This window comes from Telopea speciosissima, chromosome 11, assembly GCF_018873765.1.
Source record: "Telopea speciosissima isolate NSW1024214 ecotype Mountain lineage chromosome 11, Tspe_v1, whole genome shotgun sequence".
Classification (NCBI taxonomy): Eukaryota; Viridiplantae; Streptophyta; class Magnoliopsida; order Proteales; family Proteaceae; genus Telopea; species Telopea speciosissima.
In genome coordinates this window covers 37,877,122-37,894,491 of record NC_057926.1, presented here as the reverse complement: position 1 = coordinate 37,894,491, position 17,370 = coordinate 37,877,122, and positions in this window count along the sequence as shown.

Sequence of the window (17,370 nt, the reverse complement as noted above, 5' to 3'; positions counted from 1 at the left end):
GTCTGCATCCTTAGGTTCACTTTACCCTTAATCCAATTATATCTCTTATAATCGTTTTAGCCCTTCGCATTGTGCTTTTCTATGTTCTATCTCACATGATCAGGAACCCACGAGTTTCACTGAGGCTACCAAACACACCCACTGGAAAGACGCCATGGCTGCTGAAATTAAGGCTCTAGAGCTTAACCAAACTCGGACTATTACTAACCTGCCTCCTGGCCAGGTTCCTATTGGCTGTAAATGGGTTTACAAAATCAAGCGCAATTCTGATGGCACCATTGAGCGATACAAGGCCCGACTTGTTGCCAAGGGCTTCACCCAAATTGAAGGGGTCGACTACACTAAGACATTTGCGCCTGTTGCTAAACTTGTCACTATCCGCTGTCTTATTGCCGTTGCCGCCATCCGTGGCTGGACGTTGACTCAAATGGATGTTCACAATGCATTTCTTCACGGTGACTTGACTGAAGAAGTTTACATGCGCATCCCCCCCGATTTTGCCAAACAGGGGGAGCGCAAGGTCTGTCGTCTTCATAAATCCCTTTACGGTCTCAAGCAGGCTTCCCATAATTGGTTTGCCAAGCTGTCGTCTGCCCTACTCGCTGTCGATTTCTCCCAATCCAAGGCAGATTATTCCCTTTTTACGGCAAGCACCCCCAATTCCTTTACAGCTGTATTGGTGTACGTTGATGATCTAATTATCACAGGTGGCAACCCCACCTCAATTACCGTTCTCAAGCAGTATCTCAATTCTACCTTTCAGATGAAGGATTTGGGACCCTTGAAATATTTCCTTGGCATTGAAGTCACTCGATCCAAACCAAGCATCCATCTTTGTCAACAAAAGTATGCCCTTGACATCATCGCTGATGTTGGTTTTCTTGGTGGTCGACCTTCTGATTCACCCATGGATAACACCGTGAAGCTCACACCTGATGCTGGGGCAATTCTCCCCGACCCGTCCATCTACAGGCGCCTAGTGGGTCGTTTGTTATACCTCACCATCACATGCCCTGATATCACATTCTCTGTGAATGTATTAAGCCAATTCATGAGTCAGCCAAGGGAACCTCACTGGCATGCCGCTCTTCGGGTAGTACGATATCTCAAGTCATGCCCTGGTTCTGGTATTTTACTCTCTTCTACCAGCCCGCTACATTTATAAGTTTATTGTAACTCCGATTGGGCTGCATGTTCCACCACACGACGTTCTATCACTAGATATTGTGCCATCCTTGGCCACGACCCCATCTCTTGGAAGTCCAAGAAGCAACACACTGTGTCTCGCTCATCCGCTGAGGCTAAATATCGTGCAATGGCCTCAGCCGCTTGTGAGATCACGTGGCTCCAACTCCTGTTTATAGATCTACGCATCCCTTCCCACCCGGCCACCTTATATTGTGATAATTAGGCGGCACTTCACATCGCTTCTAATCCCGTCTTTCATGAACGGACAAAGCACATTGAGATAGATTGTCATCTCATCAGGGAAAAAATTCAATCCGGTAGTATCAAGACGGCATATGTCTCCTCCAAACACCAGCTCGCAGATGTCCTCAACAAGCCTTTGGGCATCACCGATTACACCCACATGCTTCGCAAGTTGGTCCGTGATCTCCACTCTCCAACTTGAGGGGGAGTATTACCGTTTCACTTAGTTGTACAAACCTATCCTTCCACATGTACATCCTTATCTTGTATCATGTACAGCTATATCCTTCCATCTTTACATTCATATCTTGTATATCCACTTCCCTTTTATAAAGGGATCAATTACCTTAGATTAGGGAGAGAATTTCTCCATCTATACGTGTATATATATACCTTCACTGATAATGAAAAGATACAGAGTGTATTCACTACAATATTCTCCTATTTACAAATACTGGTTGCTTCGAAGACATCATCTCTGATCCGAACCTGAACCCTTTTGTGTCTCACCCTGTGGCTCCCCCTGAGCCTTTAACCACTATCTCACCTACGAAATCCAATGATGACTCTTTCATCAATGCCCTCCTGACTGATCCCAAGCTTGGTTCTCTCTCTGCTAATGTACTGCTCAAAGTAAGAGATAACCTTGATAGTTTTGAATATGGGGGTTCGGCCTCTCTACACCTAGCTCCTCTACCCTTGGACCTTGACCCTCACTTTAGAATCCCTTCCAACCCTGTGCCTGGTATCCCTCCATCCCCACCAGCTGAGTTCTCTGCTGATACTCATCTGAGTCAGATGTTGCAAAAAAGCGAAAACTTTCCCTTCCTCCCATTTCTTCTTCCATCTCTTCTGATATTGCCTCTGTTAAGATGATCCTGGATCATTACCTGGCATCCACTTCTAATCCTTCTTCCTTTTTTCAGTTCTTTCTTGCTTGGTTTGAGGAAGCTTCTTCTCGTCCTAATTTTGGATCTTCTGGCTTCTCTGACGTCAACTTCTCACCTAGCTTGGCAACTGGCACTGCTCGGGGAGCTCGGTCACTGAATCTAATACATTTCTTTTCTGTCTTTGTTGATTTCTTTAATTATTCGTGTGTTCTCTTTATTTGCTTATCTGTACTTCTATTTGTATCTGGGAACTTAATCAACAAGCTTTGAAAAGATCTTTCTCCCCTCGTCGGTATAGAGCCAACTTGATAACCTTACGAGAAACAGTTTTTGGTGTTTTTTCGTTCTGAGAAACGGAAAAACACCTAAACTCAGAACGGAAAAATACCTAAAAATCGCTTGATAATGAAGTGTTTTTTGTGACTGTTTTTGGAAACATAAATCAAAATTTATGCTCTCTGAAAGACTTTTGACAGAACATGTTGGACATGTTCTGTCGTTTCTTGGCTGAAAATGGGAAAAGTGTGCCCGATAAAAACTCCTATATTCGTTCACTATGCTCTTTTATAAAATTGGAAAAGTGTGCTAAACATATTCTTTTGTTAAATTTTTTTTTTAAAAAAAAATGGTTTTGCTTGTTTCCAAGAACAGGTTTACCAAGCGGGTCAAAAACGGTTTCTCAGCACAGAAAATGAAAAAACTATTTTGCTGTTTCTCAACACATAACTAGAACAGAAACTCCCGTAAGGTTATCAAGCGGGCACTATAGATTATGTATGTCTTTTTTTTCTTGCTTTTGTTATATAATCATGTTTATTCTATCTAGCTTGGAATATTAGAGGGTTAAACAATAAATTTACTCACAAATGTCTTCCGCTTCATGTCAAAAAACATTCTCTTGACATTATTTTCCTTTGTGAAACTAAGTGTGTTGATCAGTCTAAAAATTGCGTAACCCAGTTATTGCCCTCTTATACTTCTTGCTGCCATATTAATAGCTCAGGAACCAAAGGTAGAGAAGGGGGTTTATGGGTTCTTATCAAATCTCATGTGCATTTTCTTGATGTTAGGTCTTCTACACATTTTATTGCCTTGAAAACCTTAGATGGACATGCCACGGTTTTCTGGGTGGTTAGCATTTATGCTCCTCCGCATGTCAGGGCCCGTGAGTGCTTCTGGAAGGATTTGCATTTATTCCTAAAGCAGCTGGACAACATGATTTGTATTATTGGAGATTTCAATGAAATTCTCCACCCTGAGGAAAAGTTTGGAGGATCCCTTTTTAAACCCTCTCCTGCCACCCTTAACCTTTTCGCAATCATTAATGATCTCTCACTAGAGGATATCAAATTTAAGGGTTCACGCTTCACTTGGACCAATAATAAAAAACCACCTCGTCTGATCAAGGAATGTCTGGATCATGCTATGGCTTGCCATCTTGGTTGTCGGTGTTCCATAAGGCCACCATTACTAAGCTTTCACCTATTGGCTCTGACCATAATCCTATCTTTCTATCCACTGAAGGAGACCGCCCATCATACAAAAAACTGTTTCACTTTCAAGATGCCTGGACCCACCACCCTGACTTTACAAATTTCTTCAAATCCATCTGGCCAGATAATACTTGTGAACTCATCAACACAAAACTTACAACCTTATCCAACACCCTCCGTATCTGGAATAGAGAGGTGTTTGGCCATGTTTCAAATCTGAAATTTTCTATTGCAGACTCGTTCTTACATCTATCTGAAAACCGTTGGCCCGATCAACCGTTGCTGAAGCACACTTCTAATCAACTTCAATGGCTTTTCCAGGCTGAGGAAGTTTTTTGGTTGCAGAAATCAAGACAAATCTATATTAGAGACGGGGACAGGAATACTAGATTTTGTCATTCGGTTTCCAAGTACAATTTGCGCTCACGCAGAATTGAAATGCTGATTGATGAGCAAGGGAATCATGTGGAGGACCCTAAGAAGATGGCTCACATGTTTGCTGATCACCTTAGTGCCATTTTCACTTCTTCTGATCCGTTGGAGGCTAACTTTATTGAATGCCTTTTTCCTTCTGTGCTGCAGGAGCAGGATTGTACCAGCTTAACTTCATTACCCTCCCTGAAAGATATAAAAAATGTGCTTTTTTCTTTTGGTCCTTTTAAAGCTCCTGGCCCTGACGGTTTCCACTTTCCAGGCTGTCTTCTTTCACAAATTCTGGGATTTGGTCCAACAAGATTTAGTTTCTCTTGTTTCAAATTTTTTCCTTAATGCCTACATCCCTCGTGGAACCAATCACACCCTTATCTGTTTGATACCTAAAACCCCATCCGCTACTAGGTGATTTTAGGCCCATTAGTTTATGCAATGTCACCTACAAACTCCTTTCAAAATTGATTGCAAACAGACTCAAGCCTTTCTTAGCTTCCATCATATCCCCATTCCAGGCAGCGTTTCTGCCTAGGCGCCAGATCTCTGATAACATTATCATTGCTCATGAGATTTTGCAGTTTTTTAAACATACTAGAAGTAAATTGGGCTATGTGGCGATTAAGCTCGATATGTCTAAAGCCTATGATAAACTCGAATGGGGTCTCATTACTTCTCTCTTCGATTTTTTGGGGTTTAGTACTCATTGGAAGAGACTCATTACCACCCTCGTTTCTACTTCTTCTTTTTCTATTAAATTGGATGGCAATCCTTGTGATTTCTTTCATGCTTCTAGAGGCCTCCGACAGGGCTGCCCTCTCAGTCCGTATATGTTCATTATTGCTATGGAGGCTTTGTCTCATCTCTTTGCTGTTTATAGAGACCTGAATCTTTTTCATGGTGTCAAGATTTCTCCTTCTGCCCCGGAAATTACTCACCTTTTATTTGCCGATGACATCTTTGTTTTTTGTCGGGCTTCTTCTGAAGACTTAACTACTGTTAAGGCCATTCTTGATTTGTTCTTTGACATTTCTGGACAAGAAATTAACTATTCCAAAAGTGGTTTACATTTCAGCAGAAATGTGCCTGCTTCAACAAGGAAGACCCTTTCTGATTTAATCGGTATTAAGGAAATGGTTAAGGATTCTATATATCTGGGTACTAATTTTTTTCCTTGCAGGTCTAAGGTTAAGGAATTCAGTAGCATTGTGACCAGGATGCAGAAGAAGCTTTCCAGTTGGAAATCAAATTTATTATCCTATGCAGGTCGTAGGGTTTTAATTCAATCAGTTCTTGCTTCTACCCCAACTTATCTCATGAATTGTTTCCTGCTTCCTAGTCAAATTTGCAGGACTATTGATTCTATTTGTCTCAAGTTCTGGCTGGGACACAAGCATAACAGAAGGAATTCTACCCTTATAGCTTGGGATAAAATGTGTCATCAGAAATCCCATGGTGGTCTTGGGTTTCATAAAGCTAAAGTCCACAACAAGGCGCTCTTATTAAAGCTTGGTTGGAGGGTGGTCACTCAACCACACTGCCTTTGGGCAAGGATTCTTAAAGTCAAATACTTCCCTAAGACCTCCTTTTTCGACTCTACCACTAGATCCAAAAAAGGTTCACCAATCTGGAACAGTATTGCTCATATGATTCCTAATATTGAAATATGGTAATCAGGAAATTAGGGAATGGTAGACACACCTTCTTTTGGACTGATAAGTGGAACCCGTCTTTCCCCTCATGTTTAGCTAATTATGCTCTGTTTGGTCTCTCGACCCTTGATAAAAGGACCACTACATCCTAGATCGATGTGGAGGAGGGTGATTCCCCTACTCATCCCCGGTCCTTGCTTCCTTCTAACATGCACCTTGTGATTTTAATTTTATGTTAAATAATTCTGATGACAGATGGTGGTGCATTTTGAACAAAAATGACAACTTTAGTACTAAGTCTGCTGCTAATTTTCTAATCTATTCTCCTACTGCTACAAATAATTTTTGTTCCTCATGGTGGAATTTCTTTTGGAAACTCAAGATTCATCCCAAATTTAAGATTTTCTTCTGGCGTGTGATATATGCAGGACTTCTGGTCAAGGCTATAGTTTTCAAATGGACACAGATCGATTCCTCTTGTGCTTTCTGTGGAAATTGTATCGAATCTTACTGGCATCTCTTCCTATCTTGCGATTGGGTCAAACACATCTGGGTGGCTGGCCCTCTGGGCTTACGTACTGATTCTTTGGTTTATGATTCCTTGAGTGATTTCTGTTTCAAGTTCTTTTACTCTAGACAGCTAGATAAAGTCTCAATCACCTGGTTCTTTAGGGTGTTCATCATTACTTGCTACTTTATTTGGTTTGCTCGAAACAAAGTTTTATTTGGTTCTGAAAAACCAAATGCCATTTGGGTCTTACAATAAGTTTCACGCTGGATATCAGATTTAAATTTACAACCCCTTCCCTCTTTGCCCAATGATGTACATAAGGAATCACAATCTAATCACAGTTTGGTTTCTTGGACACCTATTCCTAAATATAAATATCCTATTTTATTGTGTGCAGGAATCCAGAGACTGGTAGGCTGAGCGTATATTTTTTTGATGGATGGAAGGTTTTTGTGTTTTGCTCCAAGAAATATTTTGGCGTCTAAGGTTTGGGATCCGGAATTGTACAGCATCAAGACGGGTCTAGACCATGCAACTAGCTTAGGATTGCAAATCAAAGAGATTTGGTGCTCAAACCAACTGATCACCAATGCTCTTCCATCCCCTACTAACTCTCATTGGCCATGGTTATATATTAAGGATCTTATGCATATAAGTAATAGAACTTTAGACATGACCTTTTCTACTTGTAAACATCACTTATTCTTAGAAGTGGCACGCAACCTTGCGACCTATGCGCAAGACAATCAGGTTGTATTGTTGCATTAACTCAAGTTGCTTTCTTTTTCATCAAAAAAAATAAAAAAATTGTGATTCTTCATTTTTCTATATTTTTATATTGGAAAATTTTCTTTCACTCCCTTAAACTTATCCTATGTTTACTCAAGTTCCCCTACTCCAACTTTCACATCTGATTCCCCCAAAAAGCAAACTTCAATATATTCTTCTCCCCTATTATTTTAAAATGCCCAAACTATCCCTCCAATTGATTGAATCGTCCTGTTTCTTTAATATTTTTTCAATTCCAAAACTCAAATTGTTCTTTAAAATGAAAAAAAAAAAAGTGGGACCCACGTTTATCTTCTTGTTCTTCTTCTAATAGCTAACCAGTGAACCATCCTCCATTTGCAACCCACTCGCCTCTCTCCTCCATCTTAGTCCCCAGCGCCCCACCCCTTGGTTCCTTGTCTTCCCTGGTCAACTCCATCCCTGCTCTTGCCCTCGTCTTGCAACATTTCCACTCCAACCAAAAACGTAATTTGGAAACTGATAATTCTCCATGTTAGCTTCCAAATTATATAGAAAGAATCACCACTGCTATTGCCGGCCACCACCACCGCTGACACCTACACCCTTGCCCAGTTGCCCACCTCCCCCACCACCTGATACACCTAAAGACTGATGCACTGGGATGGACCTGCACCGGTGACTCCTCCTTCTCCATCGGTAATCTCTCAAACATAGCATTGGTGAACGATGGCACCATCAACACGTACAACTGGCTCTGACGCAACCAACGGAAAACTCTCAAACACTGCATTGGTGAAACAATCGAGATTGCATTCTTGAATTTGGCTATTCAAAGCAGTAGAACACTACTCTACTAAAGGACAATACTGGTTTCCTGGAAATCAATATATGGATAAGGAAAATTATTTGTGTTTTTTGTCTACTTTGTCAAGCGTTGAGTTCACAGAAATGGCCGCGAGGATTGGGCAAAAAAAGGCAAAAAGTTTGAACACCGAGTTGGCATTCATTGCGTTGACAAATAAGCTTGATCATGGTGGATGGAGGATACTCATAATGGGTGGGCCTTTTTTCCTCGTCTATGCAGAAATTATATTGCCCAGTTGGAGACGCAATTCAGACTTGAGAGCTTACCTTGTGAGGTTCTTTTCTTCTCAAAATTCCCAAGATTCTTATACCCTCCTATTACTCTTTGGGGAACCATGTGTCCCTACTTGTAATGATCGATTATAAAACAGAGGCATATATCGTTTGGTCTTTCGATTTCTCTTACCATTCTAACATAGTCGAGTAGAGGGGATGGCTCACTATTAGAAGAAGAAGATAAACATGGGTCCCCCATTTTTTTTTTTTTTTTTTTATAATTTGTATAAAAATTTCGATTTTGGAATTAAATAAAAAAAGGTCAATTATAGAGACACTCCCTCAACTATGGCTTGTTTTCATGTACATCCCCTCATCTTTAAAATCTTCTGAGTCGGTCCACCAAGTTAACTCACCGTTATCTAACTAACAGAAAACATAAAATTACTAAAATATCCTCTATACGACTATACCTTAAGACATTAAAATTGAAAAAGACCAAACTACCCTAAATCCTCCCACCCTTCCAGTTACCCTATTTCCCAAATCTATCACGAAACCTCCTCACAACTATTTTCTCCTCGACCCCCATCTTCATCTCCGATCGCCGTCTACCTTGCATCCGGTCGCCACTGCTACTCTTCAGATAACCTCTCTCTCTCTCTTGATTGTGGATTCCCCATTTCACTTGGCTGCTCTTCGCTTCAAGTGCTACTACATCATCTCAGCTTCTTGAATCGCAGCTTGCACCAACCACTATTCCTTGAGAATCCCAAATAAAAGCCCCAATCGCTGCCATCTCCTTACTTAAAATGGCCACTTTGAGGCTTTTTCTATTTAGAACTCTGAAATAGTTGGGAAACCAGGTTTTGAGATGTTAAAATGCTACCAACTGTGTTGAAAGTTCATCTTCTGTGTTGAAAAGTTAAAATACTACCAAAGCAACTTGATTTTTTTTTAAAAAAAAAAAAAATGAAATGTGATGAAACTTTTTGTGGAGTGAGTGGCACCAAATGCAAACATCTGGTCAATTTAGGGGGTTTCATTTGATCAGTAGCCCCTGGATTAGCAATAGTCCGAAAATCATATTGATGGTTAAAAATGTCTCTGAGGTTCATTCGATAACATAACAGAGGAGTTTTAGGATCATATGATCAACATCCAAGTGGTAGCCCTCCAACAGATAAGCCAAATGTACAACTTCAGCTTCAACCATCAAAATACTTACCCCTTCACTACTCCATTTTAAATTGTAATCATCTGAAAAGGGGTATAACAGTAATCATCAGATTTCATTCTCTTTTGTTAAGAGGAGTGGGAGATGGGAGCGGTACAAGGGAGTGATGGGGATGGTGAAGTAAATTAATAGAGCTGGGGTGGGGTGGGGTGGTATAGGGGAGTGATGGGGTGAGGAAGATAGTAGAAATGGGGGGTGGGGGCAGTACAGGAGAGATGTACTCAACCCTATGGCAGAGTAGGGGAAAAAAAGAGGCATGATTTGTATTTCGTATTTACCCTTAAAGGGTATTTTCATCTTTAAACTTTTAATTTGGGCATTTTGGTCCTAAAAAATTGATTGGGTGAGTATTAACGTTTAAAACTAAACGGCAGTTAGTTTGATGGATTAATTTACTTACTTTCAATAGATGATGGGGTGTGTTTGAAAGGTTTTAATGATGAGAGGGTGTATATGACAAATAGTTGAGGGGGTGTCCCTATATTTTCCCCAATAAAAAAATAAAAAGAAATGGGGTGATTGAATCATGGGAGGGGTAGCTTGGGCATTTTCAAATAATGGGGAAAAAGAAGAGGTTGGAGTTTGCTTTTGAAAGTTGGAGTAGGGGAGTTCGAGTAAATGCAAGGTAAGTTTAGGGGAGTGAAAGAAAAACTTCCTTTATATATGTTTCATTTTTATTTGGCTAAAAGTTTCATGCACGGTCGTGCATGAAAGGAATCTTTTACATTGGATTTTTATAACCATCAGATTAAAGTGTTCTAATCTGAACCGTCCAAAAATAAAATAATTGTAGATAACTCCTATACGGTTATCTTTCAATACCTTTTCAAATACTTATTTTATATTATACTTATCATTAATGATGATTAAAAAAAGGGCATTAGAACGGTTAGAGAAAAAAAAGGGAAAACGAAACAAGAAGTTGTTCCGTTCTCTGCAACTCATTTTTTTCAAGTTCTGTACTTTTGGCCTGCAACTTTCGTTCTGTACAACTCTTCTTCCAAACACCGGTTTATTTCATCTCGATCTCAACTCTCAATCGACCACACGAAAGGGACTTGGATCCATTGCTTAGGGGCTTTCTCACGGTACAGGTCACCTATCGTTTTCCACTGCCTATTGATCTTTGATATATCTGAATCGTAGAAAATCACTCCCTTCTTCATAGAAAAGAGAAGCAGGAAACTTGAAAAAAAAAAAAAAAAAAGAGATCTATGTGAGGCTTATTGACCTCCCACATACCAATCCAATATCCAGAAGGTAAAACCCCTCTCTGCTTCTTCCTATTTGTCAAAAAAAAAAAAAAAAAAAGACCCCTTTTGTTTGCTTCCGATCTGGTTCTCTGTTTGTTTTTTGTGCAATGTTAAAACTAAGTTGTGTAATGTTAATGGAAGTCTTCAGATCTGGTTGTTTGGTAGTTTTAAGCTTATATCGAGTCTTGTTTTCCTTATCTCCAATCCTTTCTCCTGATTGCAGCTGATTTGGAAAATCTAAGGCCATGTTATTGTTTTTTTGTTAGTCTTAGCCATGTTATTGTATGTTGTGTAGCTCTGTTCTGTTTATTCATACTTACATGTGGCAGCAAGAACCTGCAAATGCCCAGGTATCACTACTAATTGGGTCCCCACACTGAGAACCCAACGTGATCAGTTTAATAGAATGGCAGACAAGGTTTCTCCATCTTTGTTATAAATTTTGAGTTTAATCATCTCAAGCCTAAATTAAGCTGAGGTGAAATTGCCAAGGTCAGAATAGCAGCTGGTGTTTCTCCATCTTTGTTATCTTTGTTATAAATTTTGAGTTTGACCTTGTCTGCCAATAATATCCAAAGGAAAGTCTTCAAACAAGTTGTGAATAAGCTTAAAATCATGGGAACCTGCAGATATGATGAGAACGTGCATTGGGTTTTAATTTTTTTGTCAAACTTTTTTTATCAGATAGAGTCATGGATGGTGGCAGGAAATCTTGTGCACCATGTGGATTCTAGTGATATTATTGTTTCTGTGGAGAGCTGTGTACATGGCTCTCTCTAAATGAAAGAGTGAACTTCGCCTCAGCTGCTATTTCTGACCTTGGCATCCATCAATACACACTATACACCTTAATTCATTATGGATTTGGTCATTGGCACATGATAGAGCTAAGACTGGACTATCAACTACCAATATTTTCGACTTACCATGTTTATAGAAAGGTGTGGATTAGATATCTTTTTTTTCTCCCTTGGGTAATTAAGATAGTTTTGGTTTTCAGATTTCAATTTAATACATCATTATTAAACTCTGTTTTCAGAATCCAATCTGAACACCTTTTTTTTCCTAGAATCCTTCTTCGAGTATGAATTCTGAATTTCTCAGGTGTGTGAGTAAAAGTTTGTGAGGGTGATTATGGGCAGCATGGGGTGGGGTTGAGTGCTCAAGTGTAGGGGCACCAAGTTGTGGGGGTGTGTGAATAAATTAGTGTAAGTTTGTGAGGGTGTGTATGGACGGCATGGGGTGAAGAAAAAAGTGTTTGGGTGTGTGGGCAGCAAGGGGTGGGCGTGAGTGCTCAAGTGTAGGGGCAGCAAGATACTATTGAAATAGAAGAGCTGCTGCTTTGCAGAAAAGCCATTGTTGCCTTGTGATGTAAGGATGTATGTAGGTTGGATTTATTAGTTCCTTTTGTATCATACCAAATTTTATCCAAAGGAAAGTTTTCAAACAAGTTGTGAATAAGCTTAAAATCATGGGATTCTGTAGATATGATGAGAACGTGCATTGGGTTTTAATGGACAACTTGATTAGTTGTGAATAAGTTTTCATACTGTTGTTGTTATTTACAATTTATTTTATGTTGTTTGATAGTCTCCTAAAACCCAGCCATACTGCTGTTGCTATTTACAATTTATTTTAGACAAATTTAATTATCCATGTTAGATGACCACTTTCATTGGAAAAAGAGAATCTACAACAGCTTAAAGGGGTAGTAGCTATGGACAATGGATGGCTCAACAAAGTTAGGGAGCTTAGCTGAGTTGTCTTAGAATATGAGCTTAGTGGGGAATTAGGAGTATCTGGGTATTCATAAAAGTTGTAGATAAGCATGGCTTTAGTGGCTCCACTGATAAAGTACTACTTGATGGGACTTTAGCTCAAATTGGTAGAGCACTTGGAACATGAGTATGTTCCAAGAGGATGGTGGTTCGAATCCACCAGGGCCTTCATTATTCAATTGTTCATAGTATAGTCAGTTATGCTACTAATCTACACAAAAACCCAATTTTAATGACATCTTTAAAATACACTGTTTCGGAGAAATTTCGCTGAAATTTCAGTATGTCACCCATTTTGGTCTTGACCAAAATACTGAAATGAAACGAGATCTTGAACTTTGGGTGCATCTGCTGATCTGCATGAGGAGCAGCAGATATTTGCTCTTTCCAAAAGCCTTAATTTGCTCTAGTGGGAGAAATCTCTTCAATTGCATTATTTACTGCAACCAAGTACAGCCGTACAAATTCTTTGATGCCCTTTTGGAGCGTTTCTACACTTTGGCTTCAAGACATTGCGTTCTTTCATATGTGCAAAATTTTTGAATCATGATAATCATGTCATGCTTCCAATCAAAGAAATTTAAATATGAAACTGCTTGGAATGACTGTATTAAAATGTAAAGGAAAAGGGGAGTAACTCCCTTGTTTTTTTGTGACATTTTACTCTACTTTTCAACATGACATATGAATTTGGATGCAAGAAGTGATAGATCATCTCCAATGGTAACAAAGGACACCCCTCATATTGCCTAGGGTTGTCCATGACAGTCATGTCATACTGTGTCAATATATCTGATAATGCACTTTCAACATCTGTAATGCCATCATTTCCATACACATCCTCTGCTTAGACCAGATATCGCCATTACCAAAAAAAAGGAAACACAAACAAAAACTGTATTAAGCGATTAGACATTAGAGTAAATATGAAGATATTTTGGGTGTTAATATTGACTACCATATTTTACCTTGTTCCATGTAAGGAATGGTATTGACTATTGATGTATCCATATTGAAAGATAAGCTTAGAGATGCCTGCATTTCCAACAATCGGTTGTATACAATATTAAATGGTTTCGACTTTTGACCTTACAAAACAATAATCAAGCATCAAATAGTCCCACTTCCTAGAACATAGGCTTCGAGTGTCACAATAGAATATAATAACCCACAATTCAATTACAGACTCCAACCAAAAGAAGACAAATTTCAGAAAATTCAGGGAAGAAATAACAAAGAAGGGAGTGATTTTCTACGATTAAATGTACAAGATATTACGATTAAATTCCATATTAGACATAGACAAGACTTTTCATGGACAACTTGATCAGTTGGTTAAGTTTCTGAGAAACCTTTGTATATTGTATGGGGACTGAGGAGAGTTTTAAGTTAAAGCTATGAAGCTTCTGAACACTTCGAAGAAGTTTTGAAGGGTCTGGTGGTTTGGATTAGGTTGGATGGACACACCAACTTTTGTCATTTGGGGGCTGATATGGCAATTTTGACTTTAGATATATAAGGAATGCTTTGGATTGGCCACGTGCCAAATTTCAGTCCATGTATTGCCTCACTCTCCATGAACCATATTGGTAGTCCATACACCCTCTTTGTAGTCCTAGATTTTTTGAATGCTTTGTTTTGCCAGTGTCAATTCTATTGGACTGAAACTTGAATGTGAACAGGGGGCTTGAGGTCAACCTGTTCACAACTTACCATGTGGCAGAACTAAATACCCATCCATAGATTCCACATGGGTGTGCTGTCCATAAAACCTGCTCTCCATAAAAACTGGTCTAATACACAAGAAGTTTTCCTTCCCCTGGAGAAGATAACATCTCCTCTCTACTAGTAATATGACCTTGTGATTGGACTCATTTGTCATCATTAACTCCCACCCCGTACTGTACATAATCAAAAATACCCTTTCCCATGCTAATCAAAGGGTTCAGATCTCCTTGATGAGGAAATTCTCTTTACCATGAATGAAGGGAAATTGGGTCAGCGTAAATATATGCCTCTACCCTTGGTGCCAGATAGGCTGGCCATTGCCTTGGCTTGCCTTAGTACCAGGCAGTAATGGTTAGATTGCTCTTAACTTATTTGATGAAATGGATTAGAGAGTAGAAGCTGGATGTCATGGGAAGACAGGAGAACTATTGGAGACTTTTTGCCCTTCTATACTTTATATTGCGATATTTTGGAAGGAGAATAGTAAAGTTCCATTTGGGGAAAATGGCACATTTAGCTTTAAGCCTTTAACCAGAGACTGGTTTACCCATCTCTGCTGGATATTGGGCGGCATTCTCAACTAAACTTGTCGATCTCTTTTGTATTAGGCAATGGTTGAACTCCAAGGGCTGATGGGTGAGGTTTGGGAAAGAGAATGGTCATTGGTGGGCATAAGAGTCATTTTAAGTGGAAATTATATCTCACGTAATCACTTAACAGCCCTTACCTAACGGACTGTTAATTTTGTGTTTTTTTATAAATCGAGGGAGTGTACAAGGTGGAGATTGGAAACCTACAGAAAACCAGAATTGATATTCAGCATAACACAAGGTGAATCCAATTATGACCAACATATGTTCACCATGCCTTTGACATAGGATAAGCATGAATACCAAGACAAAAAATAATTTGCAGAAAATTAAGATTCAACCCTCACCCCTGGAAATGGTTTCAAGATATTACACAAAACCAAAATTGATATTCAACATCACACAAGGCGTATCCAACATATGTTCATCATGCTTTTGACATAGGATAAGCATGAATACCAAGACAAAAAATAATCAAGATTAAAAAGATGGTAAGTTCTAAAACAATTCCAGCATTCATTCTTTGAGAGAAAGGAAAGAGTATACTATTAATATTAAAAAGAGTTAGGAGAGATACATAGGATTGTATTCTTAGAAATAGAGATCATGAAGAATCTCTTGCAACACACTTGGTGAGTTATTCAATTAAATCACTGATGTCAAAAAACTGCTCTTTACATTATACAGCAGCAGTCATAAAATTGCAGCTTGTTTTTCTTGTTTCTCTCTATATAAAACAGGGGCGATTGTTCTCTGGCTGGAAGCGCAGGCTGTGTCCAGACATATGGGGGGTCATTTTGCCATTCAGGGGGGCGAGGCGGTTATTTCGCCCACCCCCATGTGTTTGGGTGAATCCTGCACCCCTGGCACAGAGAATATTTGGCCATAAAACAGAAATGAATATCCCAAAATAGGTGCTCAATTTGATCCAGGTGCCATCAAGTTTCCCATGGAACTCTTGATTTCCTCTTAATGTAATGAATTACAGTCTTAGAATCTGGGTAGATCGCGACTTTCTGTATCCCCCTCCCCCCCCCCCCCCCCTTTCCTTTCGGCTGTCTCTATTAGACCCCTTCTTATACCTTCAAGCTACAATTAAATAACAGATTTTGATGGTTTAGCACCTCCTGCCAAATCGAAAATAGGCCTCTTGTCTATATCGAGCCCTGTTTGATCTCTTCAAACCATCTGTATTGAGATCAATCCACCCATTAGGGGGGGCCTCTCATTTCACCCATTTAGTGTTCACTGTTCACGGAAGAAGCAAAAAAACTCCCAGGACCCCTCAAGATGAAAAAATCTAACAGGGGGCGAACAATTTGCAGAAAATTAAGATTTAACCCCTACCCCTGGAATGCAATTCAAGATTATTAGATGACAATCAAATGCAGAGAAATATTGATCTCCTACAAACTTATAAATGAATCTAATGAACTAAGGATTATTCAAATTGGTCAAGATCTGATATTCGTTCTTGGCCAGTTGACCAGACGATTCTGTGGATGAGAAGAACCATTCAGAATGAAGAACACCACCAAAAAAAGAAACGTGGGAGTGATTGGAGTTCAATAAGCCTCACAAAGATCTCTCTTTTTTTTTTTTTCAAGTTTCCTGCTACTCTTTTCTATGAAGAAGGGAGTGATTTTCTACGATTCAGATATATCAAAGATCAATAGGCAGTGGAAAATGATAGGTTACCTGTACCGTGAGAAAGCCCCTAAGCAATGGATCCAAGTACCTTTCGTGTGGTCGATTGAGAGTTGAGATCGAGATGAAATAAACCGATGTTTGGAAGAAGAGTTGCAGAGAACGAAGTTGCAGGCCAAAAGTACAGAACTTGAAAAAAATGAGTTGCAGAGAACGGAACAACTTCTTTTTTCTAATTCCCTTTTTTTTCTCTAACCGTTCTAATTCCCTTTTTTTTAATCATCATTAATGATAAGTATAGAACAAGTATTTGAAAAGGTATTGAAAGATAACCGTATAGGAGTTATCTACAATTATTTTATTCTTGGACGGTTCAGATTAGAACACTTTAATCTGATGGTTATAAAAATCCAGTGTAAAAGATTCCTTTCATGCACGACCGTGCATGAAAACCGCCCCCTTTTTATTTTTATTAATTTATACATATTTATTTTGGGTTAATTAAAAAAATGTGAACCCACCCTGAATCAATAGGTTGGACTTAGTCACGAAGTTAAGACGGGTTGGTTAAGTAAACCTAGTTTTCCAATAATGATTAACACAATTGCCCCCCACGCCATTAAGATTCTCAGCAGTGTAGGCATTTGGTGGTGATCTGTAGTGCAGCCATGAGAGCTCAACATGTGGAAGAAGCTTCATCCAACGGTGCAAGCTCGAGGCAAGGCATTTTTTTTCTTATTTTCTTTCTTCTTGAGCTCAGCACTGTTGGATGTCAACTTTTCCACGTGTTGAGTTCTCAGACCCGCATCGTAGTGCATTGCCAGATTTAGGGCACTGCAAAGGATTTTTTTGGGTCCCCCCCTTGTTGATGTGGAGAGAGGGAAAAAAACTTTGTTCGAAAACA